Below are 11992 nucleotides of genomic sequence, written 5' to 3'. Positions count from 1 at the left end.
TCAGGAGTATTACTTAAAACATCCCTTTTCCCTTTCTCCCAAAACTCAGCCAAGCGTTTCTTTATTCTACTTATTAAATTTTTATTATGACCTATCTCTTCCATGTCATTTCTGTTCATGATAATCTCTTACCTTTCCTCTTAAAGCCTCCCAACTGAAACCATTATTTCCCTACTTTCCCCTTCAATACATTCTACACACTGCCAAAGTATAAACATTTAAAGACCTTTAAAATTCATGCAATTGCATTAAAATCCTTAAATGGCTTTTGTATTATTTAGTATAATAATCCTTACCATGGTTAAGCTAATACTCAACAATCTCTATGCTTCTCTTGCACATAAGCTCAAACTATCACAGTTTCTTTAATAAATCAAGATTACTTTCCTCCTCACTCATTTTAATGCCTTACCACAGTCCATTTCTTCTGTTTGGAACCTCCCATTTATGTTCACTTAGCTATTCAAATTCATTCTATCACATCCTTTTAAAAGTTAATGAGATTCATATAGTCAATGGATCTTGACAAAGGACTAGACAACACAGTGAAAGAAAAGGACAGTATTTTCAACAAATGATAATGTAAAACTGGACACCACATGCAAAAATACTGAGTCCAGACACAGACTTCACATCCTTCACAAATATAAACTCAGATCACAGTTCTAAATATAAAATGCAAAATTATAAAACCTCTGCAAGATAATGTAGGAGAAAATGCAGGTGAACTTGGGTATGGCTATGATTTTGATCCAACACCAGGGCACAATCCATGAAAGAAATAACTGATACACTGGACTCCATTAAAATTTTCTGTTCTGCAAACAGCAATGTCAAGAGAATAAGAAGACAAAGCACAGAGTTTGAGAAAATATTTACAAAAGAACCATCTAGTAAAGAACTGTTATCCAGAATCTATATAGGGAGCGGAGGGACGGCCGTCGGAGCCGCCGAGGCCAAGTGCTGCCTGGCTGGGCCTACAAAGGGGATGTCAGGCCTCCAAAAGGAGCGCAGTGGAAGCGAGGGCCTCCCTGAGCCGCTGCTGTGACGGCCAGTGAGCGAGCCGCGGAGGATGTCCACCACCAGGACGGTCGCGCCCGCGGGGATCCCGGGGAACCCGCGGGAGGTCTCCAACCCCGCCAAGCCTGGCCGCAAGACCAAGCAGCTGCAGTAGGCGCAGAACGTGGTGGTAAAGACGCCCTGGAATCACCAGCTCGCCTGGCCCTTCTACCAGCCCGTGGATGCAATCAAGCTAAACCTGCCCGATTACCATAAAATCATAAACACCCGATGGCTATGGGGACTATTCAGAAGAGCCTAGAAAATAATTATTACTGGAGCGCCAGCGAATGTATGCAGGACTTCCACACCATGTTTACAAATTGTTACATTTACAACAAGCCCACAGACGACACAGTGCTAACGGCCCAAGCCTTAGAGAAAATTTTTCTGCAGAGAGTGGCCCAGGTGCCCCAGGACGAAGTTGAATTATTACCCCCTGCTCCGAAGGGCAAAGGCCGGAACGCGGCGCAGGAACCCGGAGTGCAGGTGGGCAGCAAGTGGTGGCCGTGTCCTCTGTCTCCCCAGCAACCCCCTTCCAGAGCGTCCCCCCACTGTCTCCAGACGCCTGGCATTGCTGCCCCCCCTCTGCCAACCATTACCGCAAACATCACGTCGGTCCCTGCGCCCCCGCCGCCGCCCCACCCCCTCCCTCGACGCCCATCATCCATCCCTGTGGCCCCTCCCACAGCGCCTGTCGTCAAGGAAAAGGGTGCAAAGCGGAAAGCAGCCACCACGACGCCCACTCCATCCGCGAGCCGGAGCGAATCGCCGCCGCCATCGTCAGACCCCAAGCAGGCCGAGGTGGGGGCTCGGCGAGAGAGTGGGGGCCGCCCCATCGCACCGCCCTGGAAGGGTCTAGAGGACGGCGAGGTGCCTCAGCATGCGGGCCGGAAGGGCGAGCTGCCGAGCACTCGCGGCACTGTGACAGCGGCCTCGAGGACAGGCCGTGCAAGAAGCGTGCGGCCTGCGCCTGGCCCTTCTCCAGCCGGTGGACGCCGAGGCCCTGGAGCTGCACGACTACCACGACGTCACCGAGCACCCGATGGACCTCAGCACTGTCAAGAAGACGGACAGTCGCGAGTGCCCAGACGCGCAGGGCTTCGCTGCTGACACCCGGTTCATGTTCTCCAGCTGTTACCAGTACAACCCCCAGGCCACAAGGTGGTGGCCGTGGCCAGGAAGCTGCGGCCGTGTTTGAGGTGCGGTTTGCTAAGATGCCGGCTGAGCCGGGGGAGGCGCCGGCCCTGCCTGCGCCCGCAGCCCCCGTGCTGAGCAGGGGCGCCGAGAGCAGCCGCAGCAGCGAGGAGAGCTCGGAGGAGGAGGAGGAGGAGGAGGAGGAGGAGGAGGAGGAGGAGGAGGAGGAGGAGGAGGAGGAGGAAGAGGAGGAGGAAGAGGAGGAGGAGGAGGAGGAGGAAGAGGAGGAGGAGGAGGAGGAGGAGCAGGAGCGGGCCCGGCTGGCGGAGCTGCAGGAGCAGCTGAAGGCTGTGCAGGAGCAGCTCGCCGCCCTGTCGCGGGCCCGGGAACAAGCCAGAGAGGAAGAAGGAGCCGAAGGGAAAGGAGGAGAAGGAGGAGGACGCGGACGAAGACGAGGACACGGAGAGGCACAAGGCCAAGTCTGAGGACGAGAAGGCCAAGGGGGCCCCGCCGCCAAGCAGGCCCAACCGAAGAGGGCTCCCGCCGAGAAGGCCGGCAGCGCAGCCAGGCCAGCAGGCAGCCGAAGCAGGGCGGCAAGCAGGCATCGGCCTCGACGACCCGGAGAGGAGGAGCGAGGCCTGCCCGTGAGCTAGGCCGAGGGCGCCAGCTCAGCCTAGACCACCCGGCTGCCCGGGGACACGGGGCTGCGGGGTCCACTTCATCCAGTCCCGGAGCCCTCGCTCAGGGACCCAGGCCTGGGCAGAGAGAGATTGACTTTGAGCCTCTGAAACCCACCACTGTGCGGGAGCAAGTGTTGTTGACAGGAAAAGCAAAGGGAGCCTTTCTCCACGAGCGGGAAGAAGCAGGCGGCCAAGTCCAAGGAGGAGTTAGCTCAGGAAAGGAAGGAGTCGGAGACGCGCGGCAGGACGTCCGTGGGCAGCTGAACAACGAGAAGCCTGCCAAGGAGGAGAAAGCGGGCTCTGCGCCCTCGGGAGGGCCGCCCGGCTCAGCAGCAGCAGCTCCTCGGTCCGGGAGCAGCAGTTCGGCGGATCCAGCTCCACTGCAGCGACTCAGACTGAGCGCTGGACTCGCACATCAGGACAAAACCAGCGAAGTCGCACCCGCCGGAACTCTGCAGTGTCCCTTGCTCTGGTTGATCTGCTGCTCTGGTTCCGCGCCTGCAGGTTTTCTTTAAAACTCAGTGTTACGGAATCCAGGGATCCCCGGGTGGCGCAGCGGTTTGGCGCCTGCCTCTGGCCCAGGGCGCGATCCTGGAGCCCCGGGATCGAGTCCCACGTCGGGCTCCCGGTGCATGGAGCCTGCTTCTCCCTCTGCCTGTGTCTCTGCCTCTCTCTCTCTCTCTCTCTCTGTGACTATCATAAATAAATAAAAATTAAAAAAGATAAATAAACTCAGTGTTATGGAATCTTCCAGTTTTGGCTTTAATAGGTCTAAGATCTTTCTCGTGTGTATGTGAGGCTTTATGAGAAGGTGTGAACCCGCATAAAGCCTTCCCTTCCTCACTGAGTTGAGTTGCTTGGAGACGGCAACTTCAAACGCTGACCTGATGACCGTAGAAAACCATGTCAGATGTGATCTGAAGTTTCTTGCAAAGCCCCTTTCTTATGCCCAACCTGGTCTGTAGCTCCAGAAAGCATAGTTTGAAAGGAAGTTTCTCTGAGATGGTACTGCACCGAAGGCTGTCAGCTTTGCAAACAGGCGATGTCTCTGTCCCCCCAGCTCAGCCCCGCGGCTGGGGTCACCTCTTGCTGCAGGGTGGGGGGACTGTGGAGGTGCTGCGGGCTCCAGTCCGGGCTTCTGCAGGGGTGGGGAGAGGCGGGTGGGCACCGAGGGAGGGGCCTCGGGAGCTCCTGGGAGGGAACACGGGGGCGCGTGTGCCACGCGCAGCTTTCCATACACTGAAACTTTTACCTCAACTGAAAAAAAAAAGATAAAAAAAAAAAAAAAAACTAAACTAAAGGAGACTTTTTTGTAAGGTTCAGCAATTTTCTACGAAAATCTAATGTAAATTTCACTATCTACATGGTAAAGTTCTGCAAGGCAAGGAGACATGGGCTGCTAAGGAAACTTGGTGTTGACTAGGGGAGGATCATTGTCTCTTCTTATACTTTTCATACACACTGCTAGTATGAAAATAGAAACAAAATGGACCAGAGCGATACTTACGGGAGAAAAGAAAAAGACTTGAGAAGTTCTGACATACAAGCAAAAACAAAAACAAAAAATGCCCCTTATAGTTCTGATTTATAACTTTTAGAGTGAAGAACAATGATCTTGCAGAAAAATAAAATCCAAAGGAGCTCAAAGAAAAGGCACAGGAAAAAAAAACTACTCTCTCCATAGACATCCTTAATAATGTAACTTATTGAAATTTAATCTTGAATAATCATAGAAAAATACTTTCTTATTAAATATGGATCTTATTCTCAATAGAATTTTCAAATAAGAAAAATCTTTTATTTTTTGTCTTGACTCCATAGTATATACTTTGTTTTATTATTTATTTCTACTGACCTGAATTTCTCTAATCCAGCAACATAATTATCTACAGCAAAGATTCTTCAAAATACCATGGGTTATTTACCAGATTTTACTTGTCTACAAAAAATATATATTTTCCCCCAGTCAGTGATCAGTGACTCCATAAATGGGAAGGAATGGACTTTTTCTCCATTTTTTGGTTTTATGTCACAGTAACGATGAAACTTTAACTCAACAACTTCTCATTCCAGTCTTTTACAATCAATTCTGTCGAGGGACTGTGTTTGTTCACTGCCAAACAGTGTCTAAATTATAACTTGAGGACAATATGAAGATGACAATGAAAATCCAGTTTACTAAGAAGAAAACAACTAGATACCCTTCTTTCTACAAGGACTTATTTATGAATATGCACTTAATAAAAAATAAGATGCTCGATAATTAACAAATTTAGGTTTATTCTGCAGTTAGGTTTATAGAAAAGAGCATAAACTGGAAAATAGTCGCTTCATTCCCCATCTTCTATTTTAGGAAGACTTTAAATCTATAATGAAGTTTAAAAATGCCAAATCTCACACACAAAAAAACACTTTCTTGAAACATTTTTTTCACAATATATGCAGAAAAAGCACAGCCCTAAATAGAAGACCAAGACGCGCATGCACACACTCTCACACACACACACACACACACACACACACACACACATCCACATGCTCAATATATTCACAGCAAAAAAACATAAGGGATGGGCAATTCAAGCTTTCTCCCAAAGCATACATGGGATGAAAGAAATTCCTAAATCTCAATGCAGAATAGAACAATTACTACCAGAGGGTAATGAATTAATGAAAACATGAATACAGTTACTACTGGAACTGGCTTCCGAAGCACCAACACACAAACTCATTCAAGACTCTCTTTTAGATCTCAGCTACAGAAATGCCAACCAACATTCCTATATTTAGCAGATATAGTAGTTTGAGGAAAAGCTACAATTAGTATTTTAAGTTTGAAAATGAACATCAGGGATCCCTGGGTGGCGCAGCGGTTTGGCGCCTGCCTTTGGCCCAGGGCGCGGTCCTGGAGACCCGGGATCGAATCCCACGTCGGGCTCCTGGTGCATGGAGCCTGCTTCTCCATCTGCCTGTGTCTCTGCCTCTCTCTCTCTGACTATCATAAATAAATAAAAAAAATTAAAAAAAAAGAAAATGAACATCATAAAAATAATAAATCACTCCTTTTTCCTATATTGTTCCACCTGTCTTTGCTTAGCCTTTACTGAATCCAAATGCTAAGTATTGACTTATGTGGTTTTCCTGTGAACAGATAAAGTAGAAAATGAGAAATAGTTTAGATCTCAAAAAAAAAAAAAAAAGCACATGACTCAGAAGTTTGCAGGCAGAAATAAATTACAGTGATCAAAAATATTGTTTGGGAATATTAAAATATCTTTACTGTGTACAGAGTTGTTTATGAAAACTTTGGCTTTCTCATCTACATTATACCATGGAGAATAGAACAAAATAATGTAAAAATGTCCTGTTTACACAACGTAGACTTGAGAAAATGCACCACTGGTGCTATTTGATGTATGAAATCTTCATTTTCCAGTATATGGGTTATTTTCTGGGACTAAATCAAGCTCAGTGTATTTTAGTCTGAGAAAGCTAATATGTTTTCACAAAAATAGAAACTTCTGAAGAGTATCTTCATGACCATGAGAGGATTAAAAGCAAATTTCAAAATGCACTTTAAGCACAGACAAACTAGAACATTTCTATTTTGTTGCTTTGACTGTTTTTTTAACACAGTGACCCTTAAGGGAAAAAAATGTGTGGGGGGCAAGGTGGCAGGAAGATAGGCTTCATAAAATACACTTAGGTTGAATTAAAGTAGTTGTAGTTTAGTATTTTAAATAAGGAAACATTCAATTAAATAATCAAGATTCTCAATAATCTGCAAATTGCTATAACCTCTAGTTTTGAAATCCCCAATTTTTGAAAAAAATTCTTTTTTCGTGCCAAAATTGTGTTAAAACATATGTTTGGTATTCTCTTTCCTAAAAAGTTTGGAGATATTTTAGAAGCACCCAAAACCTAAATCCATGGCAAATTTAATAATTCTTTGGAGGTAAGCAATAGTCTCATCTAAAAGAAAGAGAAATCGAGTTGGGTTACAGATGCTTACAAAAATGAGAAAATTAGGATAAATTTCATTAAAAATATTAAATATCTGAAATTCTAGATTGCCAGTATTCCTTTTAAGGAGGATTTATGTTTATGAATAGAAATCCTCAGGGTGGTATTGTGTTTTTCTCCTCATAGGAAACGCCTGTTTTGTCAAGCAATTAAGGTTCTCTGTGGAGAAACTGATATGTCAGTCAGTCCACCACCAGACTCTCAGCCTAAAATCCATGGGCTTCTCTCCCTTTGCTGCAAAACAAAGACCCTTACTCTTATTCTCCTGAACTCTTTGTCTTTTCCTCAACTCAAGTGTCAGAATTTTTAACACATAGATTCATAAAAATGGGGTAAAAAAACCAATTTCTATAAATAAAACAGATCCACAGTATAACATTAACTCTGCCAAAAAATCAGACAAAGAAATAAAAATAAATACTCTAGAAATTTGGAGCTCATTTGCTAATTTTCTTTTTTTTTTAATTTATTTTTTTTTAATTTTTTTAAATTTATTTATGATAGTTACAGAGAGAGAGAGAGGCAGAGACACAGGCAGAGGGAGAAGCAGGCTCCATGCACCGGGAGCCCGATGTGGGATTCGATCCCAGGTCTCCAGGATCGCGCCCTGGGCCAAAGGCAGGCGCCAAACCGCTGCGCCACCCAGGGATCCCCTCATTTGCTTATTTTCTAACTCAATTCACTATGATCATGGGTCCATAGCCAAATCATGGTCTCCTATCCTCTTTTTAACTATCTTATTAAATATAATGTGATTAAATAAATAATTACTAAAGGGAAAGGATATTCTTTTTATTTAAAAAAAAGAACATGAAGAATCACATCACCAAGATGGCAACATAGGATATTCTTGACTTCACTCCCCTCCCAAAACAAATGAACAACTATTCAAGAGCAAGACAACATTGAAAGAACCCTAGAACATGATGGTGAGGTACTCCCCACACCTCAGAGGCCAAGACAAACTGCATAGGAAGAGACGGGGCCACACGCTGGCTGCACTTCTCCCCCCAAATCCAGGCCATTTCAGCACCAACCTGAGGTCTCAACTGAGCCTCCAATTCTTCCAGTGGGAAAAGAGAGCACAGGGGGGAATAGCCAGCCCCCCAACTCAGCACTGTGGCTGCTTTGTTTGAACCCCTACTCTGATCTCATGCTTACACAGGGATTGCTGGAAAACTATAAGGTTCAAACACTGGGATTCTAACTGTGACAAAGAATAGGAGAGAGGCTTGCAACAACTAGCATACGACCTTGGCCGACCAAGTCCATACTTGCAGTGTCCAAGTAATAATACCAACCAGAGGCTTTCCTCATTATCAGAACCAAGATGGATATATACTCTGACCAGGGAATTAGCAGAATATAGATCTTATTTATTCTGATCAAATGAATACTGTTGACCATAGAGCCAAGTTTGCCTAAGCCCAGGCAGGGAACTGAATCACAGCTCCCTTCCTCGACTGTGGAGAGTATCTTCTAGTCCAATTTGACAAGAAGGGCTGGAGAAAACTCTGAAAGCTTTGTGACCCAATAGCAGTCAAGCTGAGAAGCTGGTAGAATTGAAGTTGCACAGCGGCCCTGTTTGGTCAGGGAACTTGGGGAATGGATCAGCCTGAGTTGAAACAACAAACAAAGAACAATAGCAGCTTTAACTGCTTCTCCCACTGCACCCAGACAGGGAATCTAATTCATAACCCTGCTCATTGTTGAATGCCATCAGTCTATCCAACCAGAGAATCTAACCAAAGCACAAGGAAAGCTCTGTAGCCCATCCAACAGCCCTACCTACAGTGGCATTTGAACAAAGAGCATAGCCTGTGGCTTCCCCAGTCTGCAGAGCAAAACCAGTGGCCTCACCTGACCAAGCAACTCCGTGCAGACACTACACTGATTCGGGTCCACCAACAATGAGCTATACAGACCCTGGTTCTATCTGCTGTCGTGCTAGGGAAGGGAAACTAATTCATAGTCTTATCTACTGCTGAATAGAGTAGCCAGTCCAGACCATCCATGAAGCCTAACCAGATTAGGAGAGAATCCAAGCAATTGTAGAGAAGCCAGGCAACTGCAAAGCCCATCCTATAGCTTTTCTTAGGGAGGGAACCAAGCTGGCAGTCCTATACAACTCTCTCAGTCACTGGAACATCTCCTATCCCTGACCTTAAAGTATGAAGCATGGCCCCATCCAAGAAAAGACCACAATAGCAGACCCCATTTGCCCAAAGAAATTACCAGCAAATGCCCAGAAACTGAAACTGAGCTGAATGGTGAAGAAGTGTCTCTGCCAAAGCAAACTTGTCAAGTATGGAATTGGAGCCCAATTACTTAAATGCACAGATTCCAACATCAGGAATCAAAGATCACAAAAAAAAAATCAGGTAAATAGGACACCACCAAAATAAACTCATAAAGATCCAAAAGCTAAACCTTAATAAATGGAGATCTAGGAACTGTCAGAAAGAATTCAAAGTGAACCACCTTTAGGAAGTTAGTGAACTACAAAACACACAAACACAGACACACACAGAAAAGCAAATGAAATTAGGAAAATAATGAATAATAAAAATGAGAACTTTGAAAGAGCAACCATCAAAAACAAATCCAAATATAATTCTTAGATTTGAAAAATAAGTAAACTGAAGAATTCAACAGAAAATGTCAAAAGTAGACTCAACCATGCAGAAGAGGGAATCAGTAACTTGAAAGAGAAGTCATGGAAAATAATCTAGAGGAGCAAAATGAAAAAAGAATGACAGAGAGTGAAAAATCCTACGGGAATTATGAATCACAATCAAAAGGAATGACATTTGCGTTATAGGAATTTCCTGAAGGAGACAAGAAAGGGAGAAAGACCAGTAATGGCTGAAATGTCCCCTAATCTAGGGGAAAAAATGAACATCCAGATTCATCAGGTCCAGAGGACCTCAAATAGGATGAACCTGAATAGGGCTACACTGAGACACATTATAGTCAAACTGCCAAAAGTCAAAGACAAAGAAAGAATTTTAAGAGCAGTGCAGGAAAAAGTTACGCACAAAGGAACACCCAAAAGATTATTAACACATTTCTCACAAAAACATTTTAGTCAAAAATCAAAACAAAACATTTTAATCAAGGAATGGGATGACATACTCAAACTATTGGAGGAAAATAACTGTCAACCAAGTATTATTCTATATTGGCTAAACTGTCCCTTGAAACAAAGCAAGGATAAAGACTTCCCTGAGCAAATAACCAGTAAAGGAGTTCCTTATCACTATATCTACCTTACAAAAGATGCTAATGGAAGTTCTTTAAGTAAAGGAACAATAATTATCACAAAAACATAAAAAGATAGCAAAAATCTCAGTGGTAATGGTAAACATACAGTCATATATTCTGCAATATGGTAACAGGGATAGTTAATTCACTTAAAACTCTAGCTGAAGTTTTAAAAAATGTACTAAAAATAACTATGTTAATCTGTTATTACACAATGTAAAAGCGATAACCAAAAAGGAGGAGAGGGAATAAAAGTGTAAAGGTTATCAATTTTATCAAAGTTGTATCAGTTTAAAATGAGGTGTTATAAGTTTAAGATATTATATGTAAGCCTCATTGTAATTACTAGGAAAATCCTTTAGTAATTACATAAAACATAGATAGGAACTCAAAGCACAATGATACCAAAAGACATCAAAACACACCCTAAAAAAGTAACAGGTTTAAATAAGAAATAATGGGTGTACAAAATAACCAGAAAATAATGAACAAAATGGCAATAGTAAATCCTTATCTATAAATAATTACTTTAGTTGTAAACAGATTTCTTCAATTAAAAGCCACAAAATGGCTAAATGGATTAAAAACCATACCCAACATTATGGTGCCTAAAAAAGACTCACTTTATCCTCAAAGACACACAGAATAAAGGGATGAAAAAAGACGTTTCAAGCAAATGGCACTAAATTACTGGCACTAAATTTACTTACATTACATGTATTATAAAAATGATATGAGATCAAGAAGGTTATTATATAATGAGAAAATGGCCATTGCTTTAATAAGATAACAACAATTGTAAATATTTTGTGCATAACGTTGGAATACCTGAATATATATAAGGCAGAAACTGACAAAGCTCAAAGGAGAAATCAACAGTAATGCAATGGATAGATCATCCAGGAAACCAATCAGGAAACAGTATACCTAAAAAACATTACAGACCAAACAGACCTAACACATACATAGAACATTCTCTTCAACAATGGCAGAACAGATATTTTTATCAAGCAGGCAGGGAATACTTTTTTAGAACAGACCATAAACTTTGCAACAAAACAAGTCTTAGCAAACTCAGGAAGACTGAAATTACACCAAATATCTTTTTTGACTACCGTGCATGAAATTAAAAATCAATCCCAACAGGAAAGCTGGAAAACTCATGACCATATGCAAATTAAATAACACTCTCCTTAAAACCATTTGATCAATTGATAGTTAAAGGAGAAATAGAAAAGGTTTTTTTATTTTTTATTTTTTGAGACAAACAAAAATGAAAGTACAACATACCAGAACTTGTGGGCTATAATAAAAGCAATTCTAATTGGAAGTTCACAGCAATAAACATCTACATTAAGAAGCAAAAAAAGATCCTAAATAAGTAACCTAAGTCTCTAAGCCTTAAGGAACCAGAAAAAGTGGAACTGAGTCCAAAATTAGAAGAAATAAAAATGAAAGTAAACATAAATGAAATAGAGAATAGAAAAACAATAGAAAGGAATAGCCAAAGTAAGAGCTGGTTCTTTGAAAAGATAAATAAACCCTTAGGCAAACCCTTACGTACACTAACAAAGAAAAGGCAAAGGACCCAAATCAATAAAATTATAAATGTAAAAAAGCACATTACAAGTGATACTACAGAAATACAAAGACCTTAACAATATACCAATATACTACACAACATAGAATAAATGAAAAAAATTATCTGAAATGCACAACTTACCAAGAATGAATCAGGAAAAATTAGAAAATGCAACTAGACCATCTACTAGTTAGATGATTGAATAAGTAATCAAAAATGCCCCAAGGGGGAATAAACATTGTTAAAA

At 42.5% G+C, this 11992-nt stretch overlaps 1 pseudogene; it reads left to right on the top strand.

Annotated features, from left to right (window-relative positions):
* The first annotated feature begins 945 nt into the window (after positions 1–945).
* On the top strand, positions 946–4073 carry LOC144313347 (bromodomain-containing protein 3-like; annotated as a pseudogene).
* The last annotated feature ends 7919 nt before the right edge of the window (positions 4074–11992 follow it).

The sequence above is a fragment of the Canis aureus genome, chromosome 5 (genome assembly GCF_053574225.1).
Source record: "Canis aureus isolate CA01 chromosome 5, VMU_Caureus_v.1.0, whole genome shotgun sequence".
NCBI lineage: Eukaryota > Metazoa > Chordata > Mammalia > Carnivora > Canidae > Canis > Canis aureus.
This window is presented reverse-complemented; position numbering and strand designations above follow the sequence as displayed.